This window comes from Aythya marila (assembly GCF_965140915.1).
Source record: "Aythya marila genome assembly, chromosome: 4".
In the NCBI taxonomy this organism is placed as follows: domain Eukaryota; kingdom Metazoa; phylum Chordata; class Aves; order Anseriformes; family Anatidae; genus Aythya; species Aythya marila.
Genome location: NC_139045.1, coordinates 20,302,084 through 20,325,937, shown reverse-complemented (window position 1 = coordinate 20,325,937; position 23,854 = coordinate 20,302,084). Strand labels below are relative to the sequence as shown.

Genomic DNA, 23,854 nt, shown 5'->3' with positions numbered 1-23,854 from the left:
CATAAAAAATTACTGACTCAATTAGGATCACTATGGCATCACTTTTTATACATAAACTACTTTTCTGCGTTGCAGGCATGAAAAACTGATGTTTTAACTTTCCATAGATGAACACTAAGAACAAACCAATTCCAACAAGAAAGGCTTGGCTTACAAATCAGTTTTAGATATCCTCTTAGACACCATGCTATTAGATTAGCAAAAGGGGAGGTAAAGTATATGTAAGGGAGAGAGCAAGCTGAGCTCTTTCTTCCTCAAGCCTCACAATAAGCAGCTCTGACTTAAATACTTGCTTCCCTCTCTGTGTTAGTCAGGATATATCCTGCTCACATACTGTATAATTCAGGAATGCAGGGTAATTAGAGAATTATTCTTTCAGAGGGCTGGTGTGCTATTACAGCTGACAAGAACTGCAGTAAACACCTTCATTTAGTTCACATAGAAGTCCTATTGTAGTCAAGAAGCTGGGATGATTTAGGACAAGGTAAAGAAAAATGAGTATTGCCACTCTTTGTTTCTTTGACCAGTTGTTTGTAGAGAAATTTATAACAAAACATTCTTGAATTTCAGTTACATAACTGAAACCACTGCTTATGCTTGTGTTGAGGGAGGCTGGTTTATTACACCTCCTGCCTCATCAGCACAGAGAGACAAGATCAGGACAAAGTTCTCCGCAGAATGAAGCAATTCCTAGCTTTAACACTATCAGCTGGGTCGTACCAACTCTTTCTGCAGTTAAGATGAAGTCAGATGCAACAAGAACTCACATTCATGAACATATAGGAATGTGCCCCCCAAAAAAAGATGAGGTTTCAACACCCTTCTTCAATCCATCCCAGTAATTACTTGGCTTATGCTCCAACCATATCAGGCATCCAAGGTCTTCCCCGTGATTAAGGAGAACAGTTTGAAGTCCACAAAGGTCTTTTTAATGCAACTAGACCTGGCCTTCAGTCCTTTTCCTTGAGTAAGGGCCCAGCTAAGCCTACTTACTCAAGACAAGCAAGACAGCCTAGCAAGGCTCCACACACTCCACTCACCTCTGTTACTTCCACCCCCCAGCACCAACTTACCCTTCAAATTGTGGAGCTCACCCACACCTGGGCACTCCATAGCCGCTACCTATGGACCTCCCCATCTAAGCTTCACTGAAGTTTGGCCCCCACCTTTCACCTCAGCCACCAGAAGAGTGATCAGTACGCTATTAACTCCAACTGCAGTCAGCATGAGCCACCTGCTTGGAGAAAAGCACTTTGAACTACTTGGTGGTAGGACACTCAACACGGAGGCAGTTGTGCAAGGCCAACAAGATTCAACGAGACCAGTGGTTGTAGCTCCATGTTCTTTTCCAAAAACTTGGGTATTGAAGTCACTTCTTACCCAGATAGGGTCTGGGCTGCAGGCAGTGGACTGTGGAACGAGGTCCTACCATGAGGTGGTACGTGGTGACTGACTGCAGGCCATGGCTGGCGACTCCAAGAGGCAGGTCCCAGGTGAGAAGCACCAGTCCTTGACACTCAGCTTGCTGCTTGGGGCACAAGGGACAGCGCCTGAGCAGGTCAAAACCCACTTTACTCAAAGCAACCAATAGACCTCGGCTGGTTTGGTTTTAGTTAAGCTAAACCAGGCAGATACAGGAAAGGGGTTCTAGTAGCAGGGCAGAAGAATGACGCCAAAGGTAATTAATTACCTGTGCTCTGCAGAAACAGCAGTTTCCAACCCCAGCCCCTGAACGCATCCCTCTACACTCATCGCATCAGTTCAGAGGTCTGCACAGCTCAGACAAAGCCAGCTCTCTGCGTGCACACACCCCCCCCGCAGCACCCAGGGCTCATTCCTCACAGCAGAGCCAGTATCTCGAGGCAGCGGCCCAAGTTGGCAGCACTCGGCCGTTCTTTGCTGCTCCTACTCCGGGCGCACAATGGGCTATTTACAGAGGGCAGCAGCCTGCCCATTGTCCGGCCGTGGCCAGACGTGGTCCGAGAGCGACGGAAGAGAACGGGAGAGCAGCCGTCAGCTCCTTCACTGCAGGGAAAACAGCCCCAGGAGCCAACAGCCTCTTTCCCCTGCCCTAACACTGAGGGCAGCAGGATGCTGGTGAGAAAGGCCAGCTCCCCACACGGCCTAGGAGCAGCCACCCTATTTCTGTGCTCCTACAGAAAGGAGGGCAGCTTCTCCTGCAGTTCCTCTCGCTGTGAGCTGTGTGGCCCCAGGATGTTTTCACTGGGGAAGGCTGGAAGAGCTTACCAGCCACCCACCTACCTTTGGGTTCGCCTGAGCTGTTGAGCAATTTGTTTGTTTTTTTTTTTCTTACTGCTACAGGTTACACCCCCCAGCTCCCAGTGTCTCCCTAATGCCCAAGCCTTTCTCCACTCCTCCTTTAAAGAGGAGCCAAGTGCGGAATCACATCCTAGCTTTAATGCAGAGTACAAGAGGGTGCAACTAACAGCTTTGGCTACTGACAAAAGAAATCCTTGCCTGAATAGATACCTAATCCTAATCTCATGGTGCAATTTACAATCAGCTTAAGTTTCAACCAGCCCAATCCTTCCCAGATGCACATTCCTGCAACCTTCTGCTGGCTGGGGACTCAGCTGGTGGGTGGTGCACGCACACTGGAGAGGTGGTCTAGCACAGCCAGCCTTCCTGGGTTAGTTCTGATGCCAGTTCCCAGCTAGATGAGCAGATAGCCACTAGCTCCCAGAAGGAAACAAGACAGCACAGCTGCCCCTCGGTTCCTCCAGCTGCAGTTACACCTCAGGCACGTAACCCCAGACACCACATCTAAAACCTCCCAGGACTCTCTGCCCCCTGCCCTGCAGCCAAGGCAGTAACTTGACTGAGGTCCTGCAGCCACCCGTGTCAGAGCCAGCCGTACCCAGCAGGGAAACCACAAGCACCCTGAAGACACGGAGGAGCAGAGGTCATTAAAACCTGAAGGAGATTTCTCAGATTAAGCCTCCTTTGACAGAAAGGCTGCAGCAGGATGTGTTGCACGGTGCTCAGCATGGCACATATAACATGCGAGTGGCCAGAAGGGGCTCTCCCAAACAAACCCAATACTGTTGAAATGTAGCAGGGTCCCATCAGCTGCTCCAGCCTCCTCCTCCATCCCCCTTTCTCCAATTAAAAGGAACCTAAGTATCTTACCTTACCCAGAACCCCCCACCCAGGTTTCAGAGCTAGAAACCCTGCTTCTGAAGCAGTTAGCTGCCAAATTCGCTTTCCTGCAACAGTGATGAAGAAAGAATCCAAAGGCTCTTAATGAGGAACCCATCCCACAGGGACCTACTTGTCCATATTCACCCCCCAACAATTTGAGCCTCCCAGCTGCCTGCAGCCCCCCAGCCTGGCTCCGAGCAAGCACAGGGCACCGTGCAGTGGTTTGGGTTGCCTCTGAGGGCTGTGTCCCTTCATTTAGGGACAGACAGATGGCTGGAGGGAAGCAGCCTGCCAGCTCGATTCAGCCCTACCAGGCAGGACACGGTGACTCAATGAGCTGCAGCAGTGAAGGCTTGTTGCAACCTTGGAGCACTGCATCTGACAGGGATGTGTCAAGGCCCCGTCCCGCACTGACAGGCAAAGTCACAGCCCTGTCCTCAGACACTTGGCCGCGACCCTCCTACAACAGATGGAACAACACCTGGATTCCTGCCTCTTGACGAGGCCCAGCAAGTAATCTGAGCACGCACCAGCGAGGTCACTGGGGTTCACTGCGGTTCAGACGCCAAGTGGATTCCTGTCATGTGGCTCGATCGATGTCTTTCGTGCAGCCTGCACCCTTCAGCAGCGCTTGGTAACACCACCACGCTGAAGAAATCAGTACCTCCCACTAACGCCTGAGACCATGACCAACTGAAGTGCTCCCATTGATCGGCACCTACACACACACAGCAGCCACTGAAAGTCTCACCAGTCTCTCCTCTTCAAGGAGGAACAAAAATGCTCAAACACCTATTTTGAAGCCTAAGTTGCTTTCCCCTTTAGAACTGCATCCCTACAACTCTGTCCAGCACTGTGACACTCCCCTGTTGATTTATCTCAGCCCAAACACAGCACAGATGACAGTCACCCCACAGAGGGGACTGCCCTGAGCTGGCGGCTTCCTGGTGGCACTAACAGCTTGAGTAGCTCGTGCCAACTTATTCGTGCTGCTTTTTCCAGGAAAGCCCTGCGTGTACCTCAAGTTAACATATGCCTCAAGTACTCACCTGAGACCACGCAACAATGAGTTTCTTACTCATGCTTTGCTCACCTGACAGCCACAGCAAAGGGTAACCTGGGTCAGGCATACTTCAGCCATGCTGTATCAGTGATGTTTACATTCAGAGGAAAGCTTAAAAGCGTGTAACCCACAGCACTGAGGCCAGGCAGATCAGTGAGTACTTCCTAGGAGCAACTGGTTCACCAGAGTGCTCTCCCAACACTAGCACCACAGGAAAGCTATGACAAACCAAGCAGCTCCCCTTGGCACCTGGTATTAGGGTGCCCCTTTATCTCCTCCAAAGGGACCTTTCTTCTCCAGGAAGCTCACCCCTCCTCACTGGCCTATTAATGCAGCCCAACTGCAGAGAGCAAGTTGTCAAAAACACAGCACATGCAGCATCAGGCTAAAAAAGCTTAGTTCTTTAAGAACTGCAATTCATATAAAGCCAGAAGTCCTTTTCTGGAAACAGCTTGCTGCCACAGGACATCATGCATTTCTGCTATAAGCCTTAAATAAAGAAGTCCAGCAATAAGAGAAAGCTTTTTTCCCCTGTTCTCTATCAAACCATAGAAGCTGTTTTCAGTCAATGTTGGACAAACTACCAGTACTAAGGTTCAATCCTTAACCAAAATAAGTGTTTCACTACTGTATTTTGCCCTCTGTAGAGGACTAACTCCAAAGACAGAAGGAGAGCAGAAGCCTGTGTGTTACCAGGAGTCAGGCAGGACCTGCAGAAGAGCGAGCCCCCCACCTGCAGGCAGGGTTCAGGCTGCTGCCTGCAAAGGTCAGCACTGTTCAGCAGCCCTTCCCTCAGCCACACAGCTCAGTGAACTCCCACACAAAGTCCTGTACCTACAGACAAGCCATCTCCCCTCCTACTTGTGAGTATTTGAGGAGTTACCACTGGTTATATTTTAACAAAATATTTTGTGTATTTTCCACTTGCAGTTGAGCCCAGCACAGAAGCAGAATGAGGCAGCCAATCTTCACGTCACACTACCAGAAGCCTGATTTACCAAGCAATGTACTCCCTTGGGCCAGAACCTCTCCCTCTGCCGCACATTTGAGAGGTCTGGTGCCATTAGCCTTTGAGTCTACCCATTCCAGTCATATGCATTATCATGACTTGTACAAAATAAATAGAAAGACCAAAACAAACAACACCACTATTGTATTCTATTGCTCACACAAGCTAAAATGTCTTCTTGTAGAGGAAATAGAAAGAGTTTACGCCTCCCCACTGGAGATTAACACACTTGGGTCTGAAAAGGGTATGATCTACCTCCTCCAAAAATCCAATGCAGCATTAATTTGCAGTGGAGCGATCAGGTAGGAGAGTCAGTTACAGAGGCTTTACTCAAAGAAACAGGAGAGTTACTTACCCAGATAACTATTTTGAAGAGTTTTCTTTCCTTCCATGTGAATTGCTGGTTTTATTTTTCCACTGATACAGATACCAACCTTGTACTTGCCCTTGACGCGAAAGGCTACTCAGGGGCAGGCTTCTCAAGAACTGATGACCTACTTCCAACCTCAAGCTGGGAGATTTGTGGTTGTAAAACAGTATCTACCAAATTTAGAAGCAGCCGTTTTGATTCAACATAATCACGGCAGCCCCCAGAATAGGCTAAGGCCAGTTGCTCAGGACCTTGAATTGAGTACTACACAGAACAGATACTCGTAACTACAAGCTGTTCATCCAACCCCCTGGTAGTTTCTGTATTCCAGTATAAACACACTTGATATCTTTCCGTTTCAAGGAATCAGCCAACAGCCATACAGCTCCATGAGGAGCTCCGTGTTTCCTTTTTCTACATTAGGTGTTACTGGTGATAGGAGACAAGAAAGGTGTTTTTCCCCTCAGCTCAACACCTTCTCAATCCGAGCAATCTGAGCTGAACCTCTCGATCTGCAAAGCCTCAGCCCCACGCCAGAGCACACTCCCCAGCACAGGGGTGCAGATACAAAAGCTCCCAAGCAGGCTGAGGAGACAGCACTGCTCCCTGCAAGGCAGCATGTCCAAGAAGCCTGCTTACACCTTGCAGAGTGGTTTCACCCAGGCACAAGTGCAGCAGCACGGGGCTCCAGGAGCAGCTGGTGCAGATGTCAGTGCCTCCCGTCACAGGACAGCACCAGCACGGCCCTGCCACCGGCACAACGCAGGCAAGCCTTCAGACGGCTTGCTGTGTCCAGAAGCGTTTCGGTAATACCCCAGACAGCTCACGGGCTTGCCCTTTAGAAATTTAGGAGGCTTCCAGGGTTGCAATTCCTGTTGAACAGGAACAACAAACGCGCGCACCTCGGAACAAAAGCATCGCTGCGCTCGGGCGAACCCCCTGGCTCCGTATCCCCACCTCGCAGGGGGCAGGCGGCCTAAGGGCTGCCAGCCCCTCAGCTTCCATTTTAGGCCGGGTCACCTCACAGCACACTCCAAAAAAAATAAATAGATAAAAATAAAGAGACGCTGCTCCAACAGCACGCCGTATCCCACGGCAGCCCCCTCGGGTCCGGCACCCAGCCCAGCGGGCGGCCAGCGCTGCGCCACGGCTGGCGGGGGGCCGGGCAGCGCTGCCGTGCCCGCCGCAGCCCGGCTGACAGCCGGCCAAGCAGGCCGCCCGCAGCAGGCCCCAGCCCGGCCCTGACAGCCCCCCCGGCCTCCTCCTCGCCCCCGTCCCCCCGGTGGTGATGGTGGCGGATCCCCCCGAGCCCCGCTCACCTCCCGGCGGCGGCACGGCGGAGCAGGGCTGTGCGCGGCTTCCCCCGGCGCCGCCCTATTTAAGCGGAGCACGGCGGGAGCGGCGGGTGCGTGTGGCGAGCCCGCCTCCTCCGCCCTCACCGCCCCCTGCCGCCGCCGCACGGAGGGACAGAGGGCCCGCACCGCCTCCTGCACGGGGCCTGGGGCTGTCCCGGCCCCTCACGGCCGGCCCCGGCCTCTCAGGGCCGGCCCCGGCCCCTCAGGGACGGCTCCGACCCCTCACGGCCAGCCCCAGACCCCGCAGGCAGCGGGGACAGGCCGGCAGTCAGTCACCCCGTCCCTCTCTCCCTGTGGGGTTCAGCCCTCTCACTTCATCCCCCTGAATTCAAGGAGCCCCGATGAGCCTCCTCGTCCCTCCTTTGCCTGCTCGCTCGCAGGGTTTGGAGTGCAGGGTGCAGCCCTTTACACCTTACAAAGCCAAGGTGACAGCTTGTGAGGGCAGCTTTTCCTTCCAGCTGTACACAAGCCATCTGCATCCAGTACAAGGATGCTAAAAAGATGCACGTTTCATGATGAAAAGGGATACAGAACTCATTGCAACCCCAAGACCCATATGTTACCCACCGCTAAATTCTGCTTGTGAGGGGACTGCAGGTTTGTGGTGTGCTGTGACAAAACAGAGGAACTTGGAGTCATTTCAGCAACCTCTGAAAGTCAAGTTACCTTGCCGTGGCTTGGCTGTGTGCTTCGCTGGCCCATTTCATTTGTAAATCATCAACCCCGATCTCAGAGTCCTGCCATATCGTACACATGGAGTAGTGCTATGGTTTTCAGCCTCCTGTGTTTCACAGGTTGTTTGAGTTACCTTCAGTGTGAGCCAAGACTATACACCTTCCAATACATGTATAATATTTTGTAAAATATAGAAGGTACTTCTATTGTACATAAAGACAACCAACCTCTCTTGGTTTCTACTGGAGTATACCAGGTGTAGGACTAAATCTAAATACTGCCCAAGGCCCAGAGCTTGTACTCCCTTCTCATCGCAAAGGAGGAGCACACTTGTGCATGTACTGATAGTCCCCGCTTAACTGTATTCCGGTCGCATTGTGGATGGTCTCACAAATGCAAAACGGATTCCTTTCTCCTGAAAGGAAATGGGGACATGTCCTCCAGGAGTGCATCTAAGTCACTGTAGCTGCTAATAGCCATGGAGTCCACAGCACAACTAAAGCGATCCGAATAAAGCCCCAAGGCACAGAGAGGGCGGACATCAGCTATCTGGAACAGCTGCACTCTGCTCGTTTGTCCCTGTTGCACCACACTTCTTGCTTGTGTAGACAGAGCCAGCCTCTGCCATGTGATTTTTTGCATCATGTCCATAGTTTTGGGTGAAGGCAACAATCAAGTGATGTAGAAATAGACCATCTCAGGCACTGGCGACTTTTTTGCCCCCTGAATGCCTCTATCTGCCAACCAGCAAAACTCAGATTTTAAATACTATGCAAATTAATCCTTTCTATCACATTCTTCTCCATGTCCGGGTCTCAAAAAGACACAAACCACATTTTTAGCCCTCTTAGAGAAACTTAAGTGAGCCTACTTTTGCCTTGTCTCCCACTGAAAAGAGGGTTTCTAGGAGGTGTGTGTCTGTGTGTCTGTCTCTCTATCACTTGCAAGTACCCTTTTGTGATTCCTGTCATCAACATGGAAGTGCAAAACTGCCAGCAATTTGAGTATGTGTCTCAGTAATTTGACACTCACCAGATTATCCATCCAGGGACCCTGTTACTCTCTGAAATTGGCTTTTTCCAAACCTAGTCTTAACCAAATTACTTAGAAAAACATGTAAAGAAATCAGGGAAGCTGTATGTAAATAAAATACATAATAAAATGTTGGGCTATCTTATACAGCAGAGCTCCAAAACTGGCTCCTGTGGATGAGAGTATTCCAGTTTGTGCCCATTGCCTCTTGTTCTTTCACTGAGCACCACTGGGAGGAATCTGCCTCCATCTTCTTGCCATGCCTGCTATAAATATTTATGCACACTGATGTGTCCTCATCCCAAACTTTCCCTTCTTGAGATTAAGCACTTCAATTTGCTCAGCCTCTCCCTGCACAATAAACATCTCTCTTGCACTGGGGAGCCCAGGCTGGACCCAGCACTCCAGCTGTGGCCTCACCAGTACTGATATAATAATATTGATAACAAAGTGCTGCTCTTACATACATCTATTAGCTATCATTGATGAAGTAAATTAAGCGCCTGACTCAAAAATCACTTAGCTGCATTCTTTTCGATTTGATTTACAGGGTATGCACATCACTGTACTGAATCAGCCTCTCCTCTTTGAGAGCCATCCCAAGTGCATCATTTATATACAACATAAACTGTCTAGCCCTCTACTGTACTCTATCTGCATCTGCTTACACTTGTTTGGAATATCAAGAGAAGAAAAAATAAAGTTATGTCTTGTAAATAAGCACTTCAAGATGTCTAGCACATGTATCAGTTAAAAGCCATGAGCTACTGGATCTTCAGAACAGGCATAGCTCCTTACATCTTTTCAGCTCTCTCCATAGTGGGGAATGGAATAATTTTCATTTTGCATTTGTAACTGTTTTATACACTTGGGAAGAGATTATAAATTCTGATGGCAATTGCCAGGGAACAGGAAGGAGGAGTGAGGTCCCTCCATGATAGAAAATGAGTGAGGAGCCAAGGGGAACTCCAGCAGAGGCAATGCCCCCCGTGCAGTCCCTGAGCAGCAGGGCAGGTGGCAATGATCAGTTCTTCCAAGAGCTCTGGGACAAGGATTGGTGGGGCTCTGGGTAAAGGTCTGCGTGGACCCAGCCCAAACTGTGCTTCAGTCCCACTCGCTCCTTAACCTCACATAGGCACTCATCAGCTTAGGAACACGGGTGTAAGGAAGACATGAATTTAATGAGTTCTGTGAAATACCAGTCTTCTGAACAATTAGATGCCAAACCAGGAAAACAAGGTGTTTCTGAAATCCCCTGTATAAAAGCAGAGAAAAATAACTGCAAAACTTCTATGGTGTACCAGAAAAGAGAATTGATATATATGTGCATGCATGCATACTCAACTATGTGGAGAGAGGATATTTAGGGAAACAAACTAGAAACAAAGCTAGAAAGCCAGCTTAAAATGCAAACACATGTTTTTAAATATGTAATTACTTTGTTGGGTTTCGAGGTTTTTGTGTTTTCCTTTTCAAATACAGAACGGATTTTTCAGCTACTACGCCTTCCACTTTCTGTTACTATCTTTGTTTATCAAATGTTTCTCCTTCTCCTGCCCCTCTTACCCTATGAATAAAAATATATAGCTTATGAGTTGGGATCTTCTGATGGCCAACTGCTGGCACGAGTTGCCAAAGCTCCCCCTCAGAACACAGGACCTGCTCTTTCCACGGCAGTAGAGTCAGTGGGAATCCCCGAAATAGGAAGGAGACAGCAAGCTCTTGTGGAAATGGCATTCTGTCACGTAAAAAGAAGACGACATGGCCATAACTGATTCAGCTTGCTTATGTCAGGCTACCAAAAATGTTATTTCCTCAAATGACAAGGTGTGATGTAATGGCATAGGACTGGAAAAAATAGCTTAAACAGCAGCAGATTCAACTGTGCCAAAGCCAGTTCATTTGCCACCAGTTCTTCTTCTCTGAGCTTTTGCTCACACGCTGCATTTTCCCCCTCCCTCCTCCAAGCTGTATGTAATCCCAAATTTACTACTTGCCTTATCGGAACTATCAACACAAAGCCTTTCAAATCTGAGTTTTTTACATGAAACCTCAAACATAAGAAAGATGTTCTGCTGCTTGCTTATGGCAGGGTAATACAAACAAGCCAAGTGTGCCTGTTAACTTTTCCTCTTATAAAATTTATTTCCCAATGACTCTTCCTCTGTGTACCTCTTTGAGGGTCGAAGGCACCACACAAAGGAGAAAGAAGTTTGCATTCTTTACTTCTAAAATCTTCTTGAGAACAGAAGTTACAACGTATAAAGGTAAATTACCAAAGCACATAAACTGATAATAATGCAGTCTGCTTAACTGAGTATAAAGTAAAATATTACACAGAGATAAACAGAGCAAGAAAGTGTAGAAGTTAAATATTTATTATGTCTAAACTCCAGCTGAAAAAATGAAGTGTCTGTGTCAAAAAAAAAAAAGACCGTCTGAGGAATATATCCTGAACACAATAATTTCTGGCTGACAAAAACAGTGAATTGTTTTATTTGGTACAGTTTACGGATCGCCAGAATATGTTTAGCACAAAAAGGAACAGCAGTGCCCAAAACAGTGCAAGACTACAGCATGCTCAAAGTCCCTCACCAGAGCTGACCTCGAAGCGCCCAGCGTGCTTTCACGTCCGTCCCACACCCGCAGTAACTGTTGCAAGGAGCCCTGGAGCACAAATGCAAGTTCAGCCCCAAAAGCAAGCAAGAAACATCTGCTTGTAAAGAATGTCTGGGGCGAGATGTGTCCCCATCCCCTAGTCTGCCAGCTCAGTGGTGCACCCCATCAGGGCAAGGGCTCGTTCGGACCCCTTCAACTCCATGCTAGCACCTATGGGGTCCTAAAGGGGAATATACAAAGAATTAATGCCCTTTCTAAAAGCCAAAGAGCTGGTATATACTGATTGTGACATTTAGTTTTTTAAATTAGTGCCTATTATTCAAAAAAAGTCTCAGCAAGCCTGCAGACACCAGTGGGAGACAATGGGAGAGCGGGGCTGATGGATCCCCAGCTGCACAGCTCCAGCAAAGCGAAATAACTCACAGGAGCCACCTGCGTGAGCCACCACCTATAAAAAGGCACTGAAACACCAGTTTCCAAATACATCTTGTGACCCGTGTGGGAAGTAAGCCATGCTGAGCCCCATGGCAGCACACTGCAGAAACTCTGCCTGCCCTATGTGGGTGCCTGGGAGCTGGGGACACAGCTGGAGCAGCTCAGGCTTTATCTCCTTGGCCACAGGGCCGAGGTTGCATACTCCTTCACACTTTGCAAGGTTGTGTTGAGAAAGGGTGATGGCAAGAGCCAACTCACAGGTTAATATCATGGGGAAGAGGAGCCTTGGGAATATTTTTAATAAAAGATGTGGATAAGATCAGCACAGCCAACATACACCCCACTAAAGTATTCCACAACCAGGTGCGTAAGTAAACTACATCTTCAGTTGGGATAAAAGCCAACCCAGGGATTAAAGCAGCATCTTGTCAAGGCTCTTCATCATAAATTACCTGTATTGTCTCTTGCAATGGGTGGAAACAATTCCACCCTCTCTCTGTGATGATGTGAGTCACTGAGTTATGCTGTGCAGTAAAACAAATAGGTCTGGCTTTGGATAACAAACCTTTCTCTCCAAGCTCCCTTTTAAAGGAAATGGACATGGAAAACAGGCTAAATATGCCTCTCCCAGGTAAAACATTATTAATAAGCAGAAAATAAGTGTTGTATCCAATCAGGAAAACATTGTAATCAGATTACACTTTGAGCATATATCCAGTTTTCCACAGAAAAGAGCTACTGGGTATTGGCACAGTTTCCCAGATGGTGAGCACTGGATAGCATGCAGCCTGGCATCATGAATGGACCCAAGCTTTAGAGACAGGACACTGAGTAGCTCTTCAAAATTGTTTCCTTACCCTGTTCCTAAACAGCAAAAGTGGGTCAAACCTTCCCTTCTGACCTGGTGTTTTCCCATCCCATCCTGTCCCATCCCAATGCTGACACCTACAACCCCAGCTACCCACCTCAGAGACCTCACTTTACCATACCCTGATCTTCTGTGGCTCCAACCATGTCCTGTTGTCAGCCTCCCCCTGCATCGTTTCATGCAGCATCCCAGAGGGAGCCTTGTTATGGGATTGTTTGAAGCCTTGTTTGAAGTGTTTAATTTTATTTTTTTTTAAGGTAACATTTGTGGACACCTGCACATTGGTCCTTAAAAAAATGATTTTCCAGAATGTCTGTCTAGAAATATGTACTAGCAACAAACCTTAATAAAGACAAAGAAACAAATTCCTCTGTGTCTAAAATAAGTTATTTCCTTATCTTTTCTGCTACGCAGTGGTGGCAGATCTTATTTCAAGGTTGTTTAACCTCTGTGTGAAGACACAAATTTTGCATGACTGTATCTCTTACATACTTCTGAGGTTTTAATTCAAATAGTCTCCAAAAAAATCACTTGTACAAACAGGTGCTTGAAAGGAGGATAACAGCTACACAGCTTATCTGAAAGAAGAAAAAAAGTAGTGCTTCAGTGGCTGGAGCCAGCTTGGGCCCAGAAGGACTGATGTGGGGCTGAAACAGGTAGGATGGGCTGGAAATGAGCTACCTTTGCACAGGACCACATGGGGTCTTAGTGCTAACTGGCCCAGGAGGACCCATTTCACAGCCCAGAATTTCCCTTCTTTTGGTTCTCTGATAGATGAGGGACAGCAAAAGGCAAAATCTGTTGGTAGTGTGGAACCACCATGCTGCTTGTCTGGGTGGCTTTCCTAAAGCCAAGGCTCCACGTTCTCCCTCAGCATTAAACCTACCTGACCATGTATCTCTTTGTGAGGCTGAATGGCCTTTTCAGCAGGAAAATATGAGTGAATAAGATTTAAAGTTCATCATCCATTTGGATATTTCTTCCACATCCAGTTTCTTTTACTACAGAGTTCAACGCATACTACAAGCCTCAAGAGCCAACTTGTCACATATCTCACCCAGCAGTGTCACCTATCACAGAATATTCAATATTTGTCAATAAATCCTCTTGTCCTCTTCTAACAAAAGGAAAACGGTATGGCTCAGCAACACACACACAAGTTTCCCTTGCAAGGGTCCACGTTTCACCCTGAATGTGCCATCCTGTAGGAGCTAGGTCAGGATCTCTGCACTGTGCTCCCCTGTGCCCCACAGGGTGAAGTCCCGTACTTGCTCCAACCGAGAGTAACATTTCTAATGATTTCAACAGGACTACTCCTGGGGTGCATGACCTATAGCAAGATCCATTATCAGTGAGTCACTAGCAAAACAGGGACAAGCACCCAAGCATGTGCCATAAGAAGTGCTTAATTCTAAGTTGCCACTTCTGTTCCAGGCACAAAGAAAGGTTGATGTGCATTTTTCCATTTTTCCAGCTAGAACAGTTTTTCTAAGAAAAATGTCTATCCTTTTTGGGAATTAGGGGGATATTTAGCCAGATTTTTTTTTTTTTTTTTTTAAATCAGAAGCAGTTTTGATATAACATGAGTTCACTTGTCTTCCAGCAGTAAGCACTGCAGTGCTCCATATCAATGGCTTATTTTAAACTGTTTGGCTGATCCTTGTTCTTACCCATGCAGTATTCATTCACACCGACATTTCACAGTGCCCATCATGTCTTCCTATTTCCTCTTCTCTCATTCCTAAACTTATTTCCTTGTGTTTCTTGACACACTTAACTCTCTTAGTCACCTGATAATAAGGTGACCTGAAAAGAGGTATCCAGCCTTACTGCATACTTCCTACTGTTTTTGTCCTTTATTTGGCCCGTATTAAACTACAAGAAGAGACATTTACTTGGTTATCTTACTTGTTCCTTTATTCTTCAGCATCCATTTGCTTCATCTCTGCTTCTCTACATTTTCTGTTGAGTGATCTTTTATTCCCCTTCATTAGTTTGCCTAGCAGCACCTCAAAATCCTACCCAGGCTTCCTCGGCATTAGTTTTTCTTCAATGCTTTTATGACATTTGAGTCTTGCTTTTTGTTGTAAGAATTGATAAAGATGATGGTCCATGCCCCTCTTGAGTTTCTAGGTGTCATTTAAGGAAACAGAACCAGAGTAAATTAATATTATAAATATGTTTGAAGAGAAATCATACAACTGATGAATGTTAAAGGGTAATTCAGCCTCTGCTCCCTGCGCTGCCTGCAGTGTCAGCTTGGGGTAAGGGTATTTCGGGATGCAAGTACCTTGGGGTGGCACTTGCAAGGCCAGCAGGCGAGGGCTGGTGGTAGAAATGACAATAGGTGACAAACGGGGTTCTTGTGCCAGTCACAAGCATTTCTTATACTCCAAAACTGCCACCAGGCTCTATTTGCTTCTCCAGGGAGAGGTCAGCACTGGCTCTTGCATGCTGGCACACGCTGCTTTTGTGTAAAAAGGGCAACAGGTGGCAATGCTCGCCCCAAGGTCACAGGGAAATGCGTCTGCTGGTCACGTAGGTGGGCAAACATAAAACCCTGTTCGCATTCTCATCTCACCTGTGTGACAGGCAGCAGGTACTGTGCTAGGTGGAGTTGTGGTTCTCACAATATGAGGATTTGATGACAGAATTTCAAAAAACACACAGTTGGGGAAGATTTTTTTTTAGCTTTTATTCACTCGAAGTGACCATGGAGAATAAGGACCCAGGGACATTAGTGTGCAGTGCTGACAACATTAGGAAAAAAAAAAAAAAAAAAAAAGCAAGATTAAAATAGACTTGCAGCTGAAATTGCTCGTGGTTGAAACATATGATTTGGCACAAATCGTTGAGGAATGCAGCAGAAAGCAGCTTGGCTTGACTGAGCTGTGATGAACTGAAAATTACCTAATCAGCACAGATAGGGCAGCTTTTGCTCTCTTGTTTTTGTGCTTGTGTTACCAACCGCACACCTACCAGGTTAAATAGGGGTACTGCTCTTTTTACTAAAACCAGTGTGTGTTGGCTAGGTGCCAGCACTCCCTCGAGCTAACCCCCAAACTTCCCAGTTGTTTAGAGCATCACAGCTGTGCTGAAAGGCTCCACATCCTACTGCTTCTCCTTGGGGACCTGACATTAAAATACTGCAAATGTGCTCTTTCACTTTACAGGAGTGCATATGCAAACTTCCCTCTGCCCTCTCTGCATAATGCACCTCAACCGGCATTATCATACGGAGGTAACCTTTAGATAACAGTTTAGAGATTAGCTGATAACAAAACAGATAACAGAAAAAAAAAAAAAAAAAAAAAAAAAAAAACAACCCAAGAGCTAGCAACCTGTCCAGAAAGTGGGATAATATGTCCTTCCTTGTATCAATTGCTTTATTCTCTGTGTGGACACAGCTCCACGCTGCCTTCAGCTGCAGCGCCCACCCTGCACAGCCTCATGCTGTGCACATCCTTCGAATGGGAGTGGAAAGGAGAGCAATGTCACAGTGCCTGCATCCTCTGGCAAGTCCCTCTGACTGAGCACAGGCTGGTCTTGAACTGTCAGTGGGAACTGCTGAAGCCAAAACATAACTATGTTTAATATTTAAAAAATGTGAGTTCATTCATTTTCATTCAGTTTACTCAATATTCTCTTTTTTTCTGTTCAAAGGCTTGGAGAATGCAACTTCCTCTCCATTCTTATCTAAGCACAGAAGAAAATCCTTTCAAGGCCCAGGCTATAAAGCCCAGAGCAGCCCTTCACAAACTCTGCTGAGTTATCAGAGGCCTGGCTCTCATAGGGATGAAAGGACCTTTATCACATTCCCAGAAAGCAGTGTCGGGCATGGTTTTGACCCATGCAGAAAGTTTTTCCTCTCACTCTGATCTCCTAGAGAATGCCACAAAAATCTGCCAGTATCCAGCAGCCTCGTGCAGTCATTTATAACGTGGAGTAAAAACTACAACTTCCTAAACTTCAGGAAATTCTGCCCAGCCAAAGCAAGGCAACAGATGTTTCCTGAAATTTGTCATCACCTACTCTAGCATAGGGTTGCTACCCTGAGGACATTTCTGACGTTAATTTGATGAGAATTGTGAAATGGAAGTAAAATGATGGAATAAAAACACAGAGATCACCTTCAGCCTTTTTCAACAAGACCACACCAGGCCACATACAGCAATGGGCTCCTCATTATCACTACAGGAACTAGTAACAACTCGTTTTTTTTTCATGTGACAACGCACATGAATACTGGTGCTAGCTAGTAGGTTCAGCTTCTTCTGGAGGTGATGAAAATCTCTCCCTTAGCTTCAACAGAGACTAGATTAGGATATAAATAATTCACAGTGGCTGCAGTGTATTGCTTGGAAGATCTATTGCTGCTTAGTGGGGTTTTATCTAAAGTAAGATGGCACTCATTTTCCACGCTGGTAGTTATATGTACTCTTTGTACAATCAGATATTAAATGCACCTATAACTTAAGAGCATTTATGTCTTAACAGGAAAGTTCTCCAAGTGAAAAAATCACTGCCACATCCATAAACGATTCCCACAGTTTTACAATGCCAATGCAAATGGGTGTAAACAAAGTTTCTCTGACAATTTAAAAACTTCAGGTATCCATAATCTTCGTCACAAAAGCAATTTCTCAAGGAGGAGTTATTATTGAGCTTTTCTGGTGATAGAGCACATGTAACTTTATGTTCTTCCCACATCAAACCTATGTGTCCGAATGTTCCTCACATAGACAAGTGCATGCATGCACACACACACACACACACACATACACAGAAACTTGTCTGCACCCCAGCAGAAACAGTGCAGAAGAAGCAGACTTAAGAAGACCGGCCAAGCAGGGACTTTGCGACAGGACATGTGGATGGGAAAGGGCCTCCTCACCAACCTGGGCAGTCTATGGCCAGAAAATGAGCACTCTAACTCCTGGGAGGCAAAACGCTAGACACTTCCGTGGGTTGGGTGGTTCTGACTCATGTGAGACCACAACTGTAAATGTAATTAAATAGTTAATTATCCTTAAGACAGAAAAACATGACATGAATTTAAAGCAAAGGTCAAAAACACTGTTTCAAAGTAATAAGAAGTTACCTGTATCTTTCAGAAAACACTCTGATTTTAAAATGCATTTAATTATTGCTGTGTATGGAAATATTTCACAAATGATTCCTGGTTGAACAGACACAAGCTAAGTTTTGGTGCTCAGGACCTCAGTGAGCCTGACATTCTCAGCCCTACTTCCACTGAAACCCCAAACGACTTTTCCCTGGCTTTCAACACAGTAAAGTTTGGTAAAAAGATGGGCCATCTCCAACCTGCTTAATATTTCCTCTTTGAGCCAGCAACCCCAAATCTTAAAGCCCTAACAAAAAAAGAGTTCATTCTTCCTCCTTCCTTTTGGACACCCTCATTAGCTTAATGTACATTTGCTCTTTCTGCCAGTAACTTTCTGGCACAAAATTGTTCCAGCTTCTTAGTTAGGGAAAGTTTTTGTTTGGTTGTTTTTTTGTTTGTTTTCAATAAAACCTCATATTGGGGTCTGGTTTTTTATTGGAAAGTGGGAAGAGGGCCAAGAGTGAGAAGATGTGGTCAGCAGGGAAAACGGAGGGGGATTTGCAGCCCTGTTAAATTCCCCTTTCTTCCCCAGCAGTTAAATTTCTGTCCAGCTTCCTTCTACACAGAAAAATAGATTCTTTTCCAAAGCAAGCAAATGGATTTTTTTTCAGTCCTTCAGGTCATAGCAAGCACTTTCTTGGGTAGGTTAGTCAGGATTAGTAATTCTCCTCCCTGTTTGCAAGTACTAGAAATAAGTTTAGCACTCATATGCTCTGTTTCAGGACTGTTGTGAAACTTTCATTTTCAATATGATTCCAGCTTCTAGACCGTCATGTTCCTTTATCTGCTTTATTCATTCACAACTTGTGTGCCTGCACTTGAAGCAGACTTATTTAGAAAGCAGTGTGTATTTAACAGTATTAAGCTTTCTACAAATTTCACAAGTGACAAGAATAGTTGGGTTGAGTGGAAAGAAACAAAATGTTAAACCAATATCCAAGTTTGTCAAATAACCCCAAAAGTGGGGAATATTCTCGTTTATAAGGACGCCACCTGAAAGTACATAGTGCAAATGAAATTCAGAAAGATTAAGGAGTGATGTTTAATCAAAAGGTCTCTGCACAACTCAGAAGTGTTATAAGTTGCCCCCTTAATTAATTTTCAGAGAGCATTGCATTAATAATAGAAAGGAATTTATCAAGTAAGCAACAGCAAGCAAAACAGCGCTGGGCGGCTGGGGAGACTCAGCTCCGCCAACGGCGTGCACCTCACCCCCGCCAGGGTCCCTTTTTATATCTTGGTAATTCTGGGATTATGCAGCACATCCTGGTATGTTCTGTGACTGCGCGCACTGTTGCTAGGGGGTCGTCTCTGTCCCTCTGGTGGTCGTGAAGATGAAGGCCGTAGTCTTCCTCGGCGTTGTGGTTCAACTTCTTTTTTTTTTTTTATTTGGTCATGTTGGCCCAGCGTGAGACAGGAATGCAGGATATTGATACACTAGTTTAGCAACTTATCAGGAGATGGTTACATGAGCTTTGCAGCAGTGTCTGAACAGAAGAGGCAACTGAGATGCAGAAGGAGAGAAGGGGAGGGGGTTCTCTTTTTTGTTACATTAAGCAAAAGAATTTTCATAGTGTCTAGCCAAGCCTTATACAGCTCCTTACTTCAGCAGGGAGCTTTCACAACTCCCGCTCCTCAAACGGAACTCCTTGTTTTTATAATACAAAAGACAATGAACAAATATTTACTGTGTATTACAAGAAGCATGCTGTTGGCAATGTTACCCTGACTGAACAGGCTCGCAAATAAGCACAGTACATAGAGACTATGCAGCTTAACAGTGTTTTAACATCATAACTAAAGCACCAGGCACCTAAGGGTACACCTATCCCAAACTTCTGCAAGCTATTTGTCATTGTAATACCGGAGTACTTTCCAGGCAACAGCAAAACCTTCAGATTGTGAATAGGAAGATCTTGGCAGGGCAGACACAAATACTTAATGAGCATTTGCTTTAATGTCTTAATCGTTGCTTACTAATTTGTTTTTTGTTCCAGTAGGGGTCTGTGCATTGGCACCCTGCGCACTGCTGTCACACCACAGCCACGCTTCCCAGGAGGAGCCCACTCCCCAGGACAGCTATGCCACATGTCCCACACCAGCACAACGGGGCAGTCCCCAAGTTAGTATTCGTCCTATAGCATTAGAAAAGATCAGGGCTATACATTTCCCAGTAGTACCTTGGTAAACTGTGGACCAAGCTGAAAGAGGCAGCATATAAAATAACATTTAATGCAGGCTCCTGTAGGGGGCTATGTTAGGTAACCAGTAAGAGGGCAGATCTGACACTGGCACTGCCGGGTAACCCCAGGCTGAATAAAAGCAAGCCAGCAAGGACTTTTGACACCAACACATTGGGTTACTTAAAAGCATCCACTTACTCTGCAACAGGGCAGCAGGGTCCCCTGGAGGGCCACTATCACGTCTGGACTGGGAAGCTCTCCCACAGCAGCTCTCAGGATCATGGCTGCCAGCCAGGAGAGAGAAATCAGAAATGACAGCTCTCAAGTGCAGCTGCTGGGCTAAGCCAGGTTATAAGGAAAGAAAACCAAGGACTTTCTACAAGGCAGGGAAAGCCATCATTCTCGTGACAAAGCCTCCATCCCAAACCTTAGGAAGGAGGTTGGAGGATGAACCCCAGCCCAAGGAAACTTCTCAGAAACTTTCAATTCAGGCTGCCCAAGCCCTGCAGGCAGCTCACATCCATACTCACATGGTGCAGTAAAACACAGGAAACGTAGGTATGAAGTGAGTAAAAACCACCCACATGAGTAAGCACTACAGAGGTATCCCTGGGCTGGTGCTATCAGTGGTACTGGGCGATAAGAGGGTTGCCAAGCGTAGCCTGGAGCTGACACTCCACTTAAACAGACAAACCTGTCCAGATGGCCTTGAATAGCTGCCTATCCAGCTTTGTTGCACAGAACAAGCACGACCTGAGGAGCCCAGCAGACGCAGCTCCCTCTCTGCAGTCGCTAGGAGCTGGAGAGGTAGCACGGCTCAGCCTCCAGTGGCCATTTGTCACTTTGTCACAGCAGGACACGGCTCAGCTCTTCAGGCAACGTTGCTGATCCGTTCCTGTGCCCTCTTCCCTGCAGTTCCCAGCCTCACTTGCACATCAGTTTAATTTCTGAAGCCTCATACGTGCACAGGCATGCCATGCTGCTTGCACATATCACTTGTTGCAAGGCCAAGTGGCTGTGCACTATTTTGCTGGAAATGCTGTAGTATTAGCTCACTGGACATTATATTTTGGTGCCTCAAATTCCTCAGATCTGTGGAAGGCCAGATTCTATCTGCACATCCAAAACCAGCATTGACTTCTATTAAACAACACAAGGCTCAACAATCCCTGGACAAGTACAGTTCACTGGCAAGCTTCCTTATTCCTTTTATGCTCCCTTACCAGTTATGCTGCCATTTTGCAGGAAATTTCCTTCCATTTTCATTAGTAAAAGACCAGTGCAAAATATCTTGGTGACTGATAAATTTTGAGTATATTGCTTTTATCCGTATCTCACATACCTGGAGTCTTTTACCATCAAAATATTTTAAAACCATCAGTAATAAACCCCCGGTGAGACAGGAGTGAGTAATAGAGCGCTAGGTCAGTGCTGAACAGAGGTGGCCCCAAATGCCTTCTGACTGATAGGAAGGGATGTTCTGGCAGCCGTACATTTAAGCAAGCAATCAACAACCATAACAATTATTTATGACCTCCGTTCTATGGTAGGTCCCAGCAGGTTAAAATGCAAACCTGGATTTTATTATGAAGGCTTTATCGCTTTTAAACAAAGCAAAACAAAACTCTCAAGCACACAGGAAGAAGGGTGCTTAGTGCTTGGGTAAGATGGATGAGAAACAAAGCTGTGCTGATTTTCAGCTGGTTGTGGCATTTTGAACAGCACTGCAAAACTAGAAAAACCTAGGGGGAATAGCCACAATGAGATAGGGGGGCAATGTTTTAAGAGCTCTGGTACAGTCCATCACACACAATTAGCCAGAGCAGGAGAAGAGAGGGGATCAGGGCAGCCACAGGTACATCTCCCAGCAAACTTGCAGCCTCCACAGGTAGCACCCACCACCCTGCTCTGCCCCTCTACGAGCCCAGCTAGCAGGAAAACCTCCATGACTACCCAAACAAAATGTTAGTTACAGCAAAGTGTTGGAAGAAGGTATTTGAGTCACCCCTACCCCCCCTGGCAAGCTTTGTAAGCTCATTCAGTGAGGATTTCTGGTGCTTCCTTTGCATCATTACCCACTTACACCAGGCACATGGGTTTGGGAATGTACAGAGCTGGGAATGTACAAGCCCTACAAAGTAATTTGACAGCGGGTGGGAAGTTACTTTCCATTTTACCACTACCTGGTAATTAGGTACCTGTTGCCCCCTTTCTCACTGACACAGATGCACGTAGTGGGAGGAGTTTACCAGTGGCTCAGCCCCACTCCCCCAAGCCCACCCCGTCCACACGCAGCTCTCACCTTTCTGCACCAGCAACCACAGCCACCACAGGTGGAACATCTTCTGCACTGACCCGACAGCACTGGGAAAAGTCCACTGAACCCCTGGTGCTTGCCCTCTCCTCTGGGTAAAAAATCTACTTTGGGGTCAGTTCAAGGATTTTATTTGTTAGTAAGATGGGAAAGGGAAAATGCTTAGGGTTAATTTGTTTCCAGGCTGTCTCTTCCCTCCTCTTCCTGGCTGGAGAGAGGATCTAGGCACAGAAAGCCTTGTTTATATAGGTGTGTTTGCTCCAAGATGCAGCAAAGAAACAAGGAGCCCTGAGCCGTCCTCTGCAGCACAAAGACAGCCTGGTGCTAAAACCACCTGTAAGAAGGAATTCCTTGCTTCAGAGAAGTCTCGTGGTGTGAGGCTGGGCTGTGAGCTGTGACTGCCTTACCTTGAAACCAAGCTGCCCTGCCAGGGCTTTAAGTACTCAGATAAGCTCATCTGATTTACAGAAGAGTTTGGGAGGAAAACAAAAAGCTTTCACCTCCATCTGAGAAACATGGAGAGAGTAAGAAGAGAAAGCCCCCCATGTACTGCAGTAAGGGCAGCAAAAGTTTGGACACACCTGAAAAACCAGGCCACAAGCACTGCGCTTTAAAGGATGAGCAGCAGTTCTGAAAGAGGAGCAGATGTAACGCCTGATGCCAAAGTCAGGAATTTGGGAGATGGGGCAGCACCCGACCCTTGTACAGATCTAGATTAGACAGCACGGTCAATGACTTTACTGATAATTTGTTTTAAATATGAATATTTAGTTTGGCCAATGGCCAGGTAGCAGCAAATATATAGTCCAGCTTTTCCTTCAGACCTACTCTCAGTCAGCAGAGGGTTTCTCACCCCCTTACTCCCAGAAGCAGTTTTCCTGCTTGCCCTGTACCTCCAGGCATCAACCCCCTGCTCACATCCTAACCTCTTTCTTTACCCACACCAAACTTGTCCCAAGCTCAGCACCAGCATGTTTCACACACCCCAGATTTCAGCCCTCATATCTGCCATTGCCCTTTTGTCCCCTGCTCTGAGCAGCAGTCTGGACATGTGGAGGGGAAAAAACACATGGAGAAAAAGATCCCTAATTCCCTCCCGCTTCAGATCAAAGTTTGAACAACAAGCTTCTGGGACAGAGGGCAACATCAGTGTGATGCACTTCAGCAGCAGCTCTTTCAGGGACAGGGCACGCAGCATTCGAGGTACTGAGGGCATCCTGGGGTGAAACCAGGCTCTGATTCACACCGAGGTACCATCCCGGGACTGAGTCCCCGAGACAGACCCGCAGAGGCTGCCTGCACAAGGCGGGGGCTCCCCATGCATGGTGCAAGGGATCACCAGCCTGTTACGCATGTGATGGATGTAGTAACAGAGAAGAGGAAGCCCTGACCCAGCCTGTGTCAGCACAGGCTTCTGATATGAACAAATGAGAAGAGCACCCCAGTGCTGCCCAGGGGGCAAGCCTGGCTCTGCCCGAGGAGGTGGATGTGGTGTGACTGAGCCAGCCTTGCAGCGGCTCTCTTTGAAGTCAGATATATCTTATTCCAAATCTTTGAAGAAAGTCACTTTTTTTCATTTCCTCCCTCCCCCTGTGGAAAAGAAGGTAGTCAGCTCCTAGTGCTCTGCTCAACATTTTTTTTTTT

The 23,854-nt window shown here is 46.7% G+C and overlaps 1 protein-coding gene and 1 long non-coding RNA gene across 2 annotated transcripts in view; both read right to left on the bottom strand.

The window, feature by feature from the left end:
• The window catches only part of ACSL1 (acyl-CoA synthetase long chain family member 1), a 37,701-nt gene extending 30,681 nt beyond the window's left edge, over positions 1-7,020 (bottom strand). Inside the window, exon 1 of the mRNA XM_082759947.1 lies at positions 6,924-7,020. The gene's annotated coding sequence lies outside the window, so the exon portion shown is untranslated. The remainder of the gene's footprint in view (positions 1-6,923) is intronic.
• An 11,725-nt stretch (positions 7,021-18,745) lies between these two features.
• On the bottom strand, positions 18,746-22,280 carry LOC309878109. Its single transcript, XR_014317484.1, has 3 exons — positions 22,199-22,280; positions 20,095-20,180; positions 18,746-19,086 (listed from the first exon to the last, which is right to left on the bottom strand). It is a non-coding gene; the product is annotated as an uncharacterized lncRNA (long non-coding RNA).
• Between the last annotated feature and the right edge of the window lie 1,574 nt (positions 22,281-23,854).